We start from the raw sequence: 9,225 nt of genomic DNA on the forward strand, positions 1-9,225 counted from the left end.
AAGAAGCTTTTGGAAGGTGGTTGGTCCAGGGTTTGCAGACTAGTGTAAGTTTTATTGTATAAAGTTGTTAATATTATATTATATTATAATTATGTATTTTATAGTTGGGCCTAGCATACTTCTTTTCGAAGTTATACTAGCGGGTTAAGTTTTGAGATTGAGAATTATTGAAAAGAGTTTTAAAAGGAAGTGAAAAATTTATTTGTGGAATTTGGATATCTTGTTTCTAGAACTGTAACCTTAAAAGATCTTGGATTAAGTGAGGTCATATATGATAAACATCTTCCGCTGGTATTTATTTATTGATTAAACATGTTAATTTGGATTGAAGTTTTATAGTGACGACCAAATCCTCTGACCCCAGATTTGGGGGCGTTATAATTGTTAGGCCAGCCATCGCGGCTAATACCTTCGAGATCAAGCCTGACACGATCCAGATGGTCCAGAACTCAGTTCAATTTGGGGGTTCTCCAACAGAAGATCCTAACATGCATATTAGGGACTTCATTGAGATATGTGACACTTTCAAGTTCAACAATGTCTCTGAGGATGATGTGAAATTAAGGCTTTTCCCATTTTCTCTAAGGGATAAAGCTAAGGTTGGGTTACACTCTCTACCAGCTGGTTCGATTGCTACTTTGGAAGATTTTGCTCAAAAGTTTCTCACTAAATTCATCCCTATGGCAAAGAAAGCTGTAATCAGGAATGCTCTTACTCAGTTTGCGCAGCAATCAGGGGAATCTCTATATGAAGCTTGGGAGCGTTATAAGGAGATGCTAATAAAGTGTCCGCATCATGGAATGCCCAATTGGATTGTGATAAATTGCTTCTATAATGGGTCGGGAGCACAGTCGAGACTTATGTTCGATGCAGCATCAGGTAGCGCTCTATGGGCTAAAAGCTATGAGGAACCTTATGAGCTGATCGAGATAATGGCTGCGAATGAATATCAGAACCTAACCCAGAGAATGCCACAGGGAAAGGTAGCAGGAGTTCTTGAAGTGTGTAACGCCCTCTAAACCCGGGGTATAAGTCTGGAGGTTACTAGATAAACTCCAAACCTGTACAACCTGTATAATAAATAAACAGATATATATCTAACCCCTTTATCACTATCCAGGAACTTTTTAGGTTGAAGTATAAAAATAAGAACCCCATTCTACTTTTTTTACAATCCAATTTAAAAATTCACACAAAACTCTCTTTATTACGAGCCATTGTCTAACAAGTTTTAACTACAACTATTCTTTATTCAAACACACTCATTAACTATCTACACTACACCTGCTCAAGAAACTAAAAGCTTTCTTCCTAAATCGGGATCAATACCTTTGGTATGCGAGGGTTCCGCAACTTGACTCGTTATTTACCACCCGAGTCCTGATAGATTTCATTTTTCTTCTTAACTGAAAAAAATAAGGTGAATAACAACAAAAAGGGGGTGAGCCATAAGTTGCTCAACAAGTCCTCAATATATAAGCAGTATTATAATAAACTAAATGAACCGATAATTTGGTCACATCTGCAAAGACATGACCTCGCGAGAAAAGAACGAAGGCCACTATCGGCGATAATCAAACGAACTAAACTGGATACAAGTTCACACCTATATTCTGCTGATCAGCCAGGATACAGTGGAGATCCATACCTCAATATACAGATCCATTCGGGTACCAAGGCTCTACGGCCCAACACAAGGATCCGGTTAATTTCTGGTCCTTAGGATCAAGTGTATACCTGATTCCAATCTTCACCATCATGTCCATAGAGGAGCAACCGGAACAATCGGTATGCTTTTGATATATCCTAACTCCAGAATATATCAAGATATATGTATATTTATGTATAACTATTGGAATATGAATAGAGAATGAATTAGAAAAAATCAGGAATCAAAACGAAATATGAACAAAGGAATAATAATTAGTGTCAGTGTTCGTGAACATGAATTAAAAGTGTGCAATTGCGATAAGAATCTGAAGTAATTTACAATTCTAAAATTAGAATAGAGGAAAAACTTGCCTTTCACGCGATCTACTCCGAGTGTATCACCTTCCTCCATCACCGGCTCGATCTGCCTTGTTGGCTTCGCTTCTATCAAAGAAATAGACTTATTTAGTCATCTCGCAACTCAATCGCGTCTCAAACTGACTTCACATAGCCCTTATCGTCTACCCATCCGCGTATTATTGATTCGTATAATAATTATTAGCAAATAAGACTCGATTAACCACATAATTTACATAGCGCATAAGTCACATAATCATTCTAGGTTTTAAAATAATTTTTAGAATCAAAATCGACTCGCAATTCGCTTAACTGAACAATATCTGGCTCGTTTCCTATTTATTGGACTCATCTTCATACGTAATAAGGCTTATTAGTAAATAAATATCGAAAGTTGACTTACTTCCAAAAGAAATTATGATTTAAAACTATTTTTAATGAAAACAGATAAACGGTTCAATTATTATTCATTAAATAAGAATAAATCAATTTATTATTCAATCTAAATAAATATTCCTAATAATTGAACCCTAAATATTTTTAAATAAATATATGGGAAAAATCAGAATTAAAAAGAATTTTTCCATAATTTTTGGAATTAAAATAAATTTATTATAATGTATTGAAAACTATTTGATTAATTATTCAAATAATTAATCATTTTTAAATAATTAATAAATAATAAATAAATAACAAATAAATTAATAAATAATTATGATTTTTAGAAAATATTTCAGAATTATTTATAATATAAATCAATTAGTTAAATAATTAATTAATCAATTTATAAAATAAATAAAAACTGATTGTATAATTAATAAAAATAAAAAGTAAAAATAATTCCCAGAAACACTTGTTAGAAATCAATCTCTGACAAAAACAGATCAAAACCGGGTTCTGGAAACGGGTCAAACGGGTCAAAAATCCGGGTCGTGAAGAACACGCCAGATTTTGCCAAGAACCCGGCGACCGGAGCAGATTCCGGCCAGCCAAATTCAGGCCAAAATCACTATCTTTTGGTACGGTTTTTTGATTCCAAATCATTTTAAATCACTTCCCTTTTCTGATTCAGGCCAAAACCAACCGTAAAAACCCCTGGGTTTGATTCTCCGATCAAACCGACCTAAACTCCGGCCAAACATCAATTTGGCTCATCTGTACATGAAACTTCAATTTTAATAGCTCAAATCAAATCTTGAAACTCCTATAATCTGAGCCCTAACATCTCAGGAACTTAAAATCATCCAAACTCAAAAACGTATAAGCCCGCAAGGGTTGGCTCAGTTGGTTAAATAGAGGATAATTATTCTCTTGGTCACGGGTTCGAATCCCACAAGAGGAAAGTTTATGATTATGCCTCCTGAGTCAGAGCCTATCGCTTAAATGCGGTTTACCTTGGTTCACGTGGTTTGCAGGCTATTGCGTGAGCCCGTAGGGTTTACCCAGTGCGCACCCGAAGGGGAGCGACTGCGGGATACCTACGATAAAAAAACATATAAATAAAAAATTGAGTATAAACCTTAATAATCGAATTCATTCATACATGAATCGTTTGTTCAATTAACTACCATGAATCGATTGTAAACATCACAGAGAAGCTATATCAATCATCAAATCATCCTAATAACCCTAGAATAAAAAAGACCCTAATCGAACATAAACCCTAGAAATTGAAAATCAAAATATACGAATTAAAACATGAAATTGATATCAAAAACCGAAAGAACAGATCAAAACCTTTGATTTGAGTACTTGAAACACTCGATTTGGTGCAGAAATCAGCTCAAAATCACGGTTTGATTCTTCAACCCGAACCCGAAAATCCGACCCGAATTTTAGAGAATTTGTGTATTTTTCTAATTTTTGATGATTAATTAATAACAATTAAATAAAAATTAAACTATTTATAGTAAGTAAAATAATACTTCTAATTAAAATTAATTGGCCCCTAATTTTATAATTTTTGAGTATTAATTTTTAATTTGTTAGTATTTAATATATACAATATATATGCCAAAAATTCCCAAAAATTGTGAATAATTCAAAAATGCAAAGAAATGGTATATTTGAAAGTCCTATAATTTTATAAAAATAAAAATATGATTTTTGTGGGGGGTTTTAACACCCAATGGGGCCCGAAAAAGTCATTTTTCACGAAACAAGAAAATTTATAAAATATCTTGATGTTCACAATAACGCAATGGTACAAGCCGTTCTAAGAAGAATAAGGCAATTATTTTATTTGAAATATCATTTATTAAAACATAGTTTGAGTCGTATAACTTTTGATACGAATGCTTTAAATACGAAATAAAATATCGAGTAATTGGCAGTTTGTAACCCACTTTTATTTTCATTTTTGTGATTTGGGTCTACATTATTTTCTCTGTCAACTTACACCCCATAAAATTAATTTCGCTTCTATTTGCACCCCATTGACGACTTTCCATCCATGTTGAACGTTAACTTTAACGGAATTGGGGGCATTTCAGTAAATTACTAATTAAACCAGAAGAAAATAAGAGTATTTGGCACTTTGTAACCCATTTCTTTGGGCGTTTTTTCAATTCGGGTTTATATTACGTTTCCTTGCAAGTTGCACCTTTAACTTTGAATTTCGCTTTGTTTTGCACCCTGGACCGTTTTTAACTTTTATATCAGGGTTAAAATCAAAACTTTCTGGTTTCCAAGAACAAATCGCCGGATCCTTAGATTTTCCAGTCCAAACCAACAAATAAATAAATGAATCGATTGTAAATAGGGCTGAGCAAATCGAACCGAAAAACCGAACCGAACTGTACTAATTCAGTTCGGTCCTGATTTTTCAGAAATTCGTTCTATTCGGTCCGGACCAAATAGACCGAAATAAAATTCGGTTTGGACCGATTCTTTTAAAAAATATTTCGGTCCGGACCGAATAGACCGAATAGACCAAATCATAAATACTATAATTTTATATTATATATTTACATATATCTAAAAATTATAATCATAGTTTTTAATTTGTAATTATACTCGTACACTCATAGAACTCTAAATATCACCTTACTTTAATTATATTTTAGATTTCATATTTTTTGGTTTGAAATTTTTAATAAAATTTTCTTTTTTTAAAAAAACTCGGTCCGTTTGATCCAAAACCGGGCCGAATCAAATTATTTGGGTTTGGTTGGTCCGGTCCGGTCCATAATAAAATTTCAGTCTGGTTCGATCCAAGAAAAAAAATGATAATTCAGTTTTTCGGTCTATTCGGTTCGGTGTGGTTTTGGACCAAACCGACCGAATGCTCAGCCCCATAACAAGCAAAAGATATTTGTAATATCAAATTTCATGAAAAATGCCCGAAAATCAAACCCCCAATTCGAAATAAGAATCCTAAAATCGAGTTTAATTTTTTATTTAGCGAATATGGACCGACCTATTAAATATTCGCTCCATTTATAATTAGATTTTTTTATCAGATCAAATCCAGGATCGAATATTTAATATGCCGATTCGTATCCGCTAAAATAAAAATTAAACTCGATAATAGGATTCATATTTCGAATTGGTGGTTTGATTTCTGGGCATTTTTCATAAAATTTGATATTACAGGTAGTTTTTACTTGTTATTTGTAATGGATTCATGTATTTATTTGTAGGTTTGGATTGAGAAATCAAAGGATCTGGTGATTTGTTCTTGTAGACCAAAAAAATCCGATTTTACCCCTAATATAGAAATTAAAACGGTCCACGGATGTAAAATAAAGCGAAATTCAAAGTTAAAGGTGCAACTTGCAAGGAAACATAATATAGACCCGAATTGAAAAAACTTCGAAAGAAATGGGTTACAAAGTATCAATTACTCTTATTTTCATCTATTTTAATTAGTAATTTACTGAATTCCCCCCGCTTCCGTTAAAGTTAACGGTTATCTTGGATGGAAAGTCATCATTGGGGTGCAAATAGAAGCGAAATTAATTTTTATGGGGTGCATGTTGACAGAGAAAATAATGTAGACCCAAATCGCAAAAATGAAAATAAAAGTGGGTTACAAACTACCAATTACTCTAAAATATCCGATAAATACCCAGAAAATACCCTGACGTTACGGAATACACATAACACATAGCAGTTAGGGTTTTATATTTAAGTACATATAAATGACATAATAAATCACATAATTAATCTTTATTAAATACAAGCTTAATTTCCCAGTCGTTACATCCTTCCCCCCTTAATAGGATTCTGTCCTCATAATCTCGCTAAGAAAATAACTGGGGATACTTTTCTAACATTTCACTCTCAAGTTCCCAGGTTGACTCTTCAACCATAGATTTCTCCACAAAACTCGTACTAATAGTACAGACTTATTCCTCAATACTTTCTCCTGCCGATCTAAAATTCTTATTGGCTGCGCTATATAAGACAAGTCAGGTTGAATCTTTATTGGCTCATATTCTATTACATGTCTAGAATCAGGATTATACCGCTTAAACATCGACACATGGAACACATTATGGATATGCTGCATGTGAGGCAGTAAGGCCAATTCATAAGCAACTTTCCTGACTTTCTTTAGAATTTCAAATGGACCAACGTATCGTGACTTCAATTTACCCTTATTGCTAAACCTGGTTAACCCTTTCCATGGCGATAACTTGAGTAATACATGCTCTCCTTCTTGGTAGTCCATATCTTTCCTAGCTTGGTCTGCATATTTACATTGTCGATTCTGCGTTGCTTCGAGTCGCTTTTGGATAAGTTTGATCTTTTCCTTAGTCTGCCGAATCAATTCTGGACCTAAAATTTTGCGTTCACTAATTTCATCCCAATATGCAGGTGATCTGCATTTTCTTCTGTATAAAGCTTCATAAGGTGGCATTCCAATGCTTGCGTGATAGCTGTTGTTGTACGAAAATTCTACTAGCGGTAAAATACTCGTCCCAATTGCCTTCAAAATCAATTGCGCAGACGCGTAACATATCTTCAATTGTTTGGATAGTTCTTTCGCTCTATCCATCTGTTTGCGGATGATAAGCGGTACTCATGTTTAGTTTAGTAAATCGTCTCCAGAATCTTGAATTGAAACGTGGATCTCGATCAGCCACAATCGATACAGGAACTCTATGTCACATTATAATTTCTTTGAGATATAGATGTACTAACTTGTCGAGTGAAAATATTTCATTGATTGGAAGAAAATGTGCTGACTTCGTTAGTCTATCAATTATCACCCAAATTGCGTCATGATTTGTTATGGTCCTTGGAAGTCCTACCACGAAATCCATTGCTAAATGTTCCCATTTCCATTTTGGGATATCCAGTGGTTGTAGTAATATGCTTGGATGTTGGTGCTCTACTTTGACTCGTTGACATGTGTAGCATTTACTTACCCATTCTGCTATTTCTTTCTTCATATTTGGCCACCAAAAGTTTTCTTTTAGATATCGATACATTTTTGTGCTTCCGGGATGTATGGAATATCTTGAGTTAAGAGTTTCTCGTAGGATTCCTTTCTTCAATTCTGGTACATTAGGTATCCAAATTCTTCATGAAAATTGTAGAATTCCTTTATCATCTTTCTGACTTGTGATTTCTTCTCCTGTTACGTTGTCATTTTCTTGACTCATCACTTCTTCTTGACATCTTCGAATCTTTTCCAATAGTTCTGGTTGGAATGTCATTGCATGAATAACTTCTGTGGATTCATTGGAAATATGAACCTCAATTTCCAACTTCTTAAATTCTCTGACTAATTCTTCTGAAGAAGTTAATATATTCAATCTTTCTTTCCGGCTTAACGCATCTGCTACGATGTTCGCTTTTCCTGGATGATAGTTAATGGTAACATCATAATCCTTGATCAATTCTAGCCATCGCCGTTGTCTCATGTTAAGTTCCTTCTGCGTAAAAATATACTTTAAACTCTTATGATCCGTGTAAATTTCACATTTCTCTCCGTTCAGATAATGTCTCCAAAGTTTCAAAGCGAACACAATTGTTGCTAGTTCCAGATCATGCGTAGGATATTTTTGTTCATGAGGTTTTAGTTGTCTAGAAGTATATGCAATTACATTACCGTGCTGCATCAACACGCATCCTAGTCCTCGATATGAAGCATCGCTGTTGATGACAAAATCTTCTTGTTCATCTGGTAGCACGAGTACAGGTGCGGTCACCAACTGATTCTTCATTTCTTGAAAACTCTCTTCACATTTTTCATCCCATACAAACTTTTAATTCTTTCGAGTTAACTTGATTAGTGGCGTGGCTATTTTCACAAAATCTTTGACGAATCTTCTGTAATAACCTGCCAATCCCAATAAACTTTTGACGTTTGTCAGTGTCTTTGGTCTTTCCTAATTCAATACCGTTTCGATATTTGCTTGATAAACTTTAATTCCTTCCATGCTGATGATATGGCCCATAAATTATACTTATTTTAACCAGAATTCGCATTTCGAGAACTTCGCATAAAGCTGTTCCTTTCTTAAGATTTCCAAAGCAATTCTCAGATGCTCGACATGTTCTTCTTCAGTCTTTGAGTAAATCAAGATGTCATCAATAAATACAATCACAAATTTATCAAAGTAACTTTTGAATACCCAGTTCATCAAATTCATGAACGTTGCTGGTGCGTTAGTCAGACCAAATGCCATTACGAGGAATTCATAATGTCCATATCTAGTACGAAAAGCAGTTTTGGGAATATCTTCAGCCTTGATCTTCAATTGATGGTATCCCGATCTCAAGTCTACCTTGGAAAACCATGCGGTTCTTTTCAGTTGATCAAACAAATCGTCGATCCATGGCAAAAGATATTTATTCTTGATAGTCAGCTTATTTAGCTTCCGATAATCGATACAAAGTCGTATTCTGTCATCTTTCTTCTTCACAAACAATACCGGTGCACCCCATGAGGACACATTGGGTCTTATAATTCCTCTATCCAGAAGATCTTGTAATTGCATTGACAATTCTCTAATTTCAATTGGTGTCATCCGATACGGAGCCTTCAAAACTGGTTTTGTACCCGGTGCTAAATCGATAGTAAATTCAATTTCTCGGTCTGGCAGTAATACTGGAAGTTAATCTGAAAAACGTTAGGAAATTCATATACAATTGGGATGTCTTCACTACAAGGAAAAGTTCAATAGACATCACACATTAGACATCGGTTACAAATGCCACTGATGTTAAAAGATGTAATAACATCACCCCGCATTAATATGATGT

At 34.3% G+C, this 9,225-nt stretch overlaps 1 non-coding gene across 1 annotated transcript; it reads right to left on the bottom strand.

The window, feature by feature from the left end:
• Positions 1-695: 695 nt before the first annotated feature.
• LOC141722970 (small nucleolar RNA R71) lies at positions 696-802 on the bottom strand. The gene has a single exon (XR_012575967.1). It is a non-coding gene; the product is annotated as a small nucleolar RNA R71 (small nucleolar RNA).
• Between the last annotated feature and the right edge of the window lie 8,423 nt (positions 803-9,225).

Source organism: Apium graveolens, chromosome 4, assembly GCF_009905375.1.
Source record: "Apium graveolens cultivar Ventura chromosome 4, ASM990537v1, whole genome shotgun sequence".
NCBI classification, from domain to species: Eukaryota; Viridiplantae; Streptophyta; class Magnoliopsida; order Apiales; family Apiaceae; genus Apium; species Apium graveolens.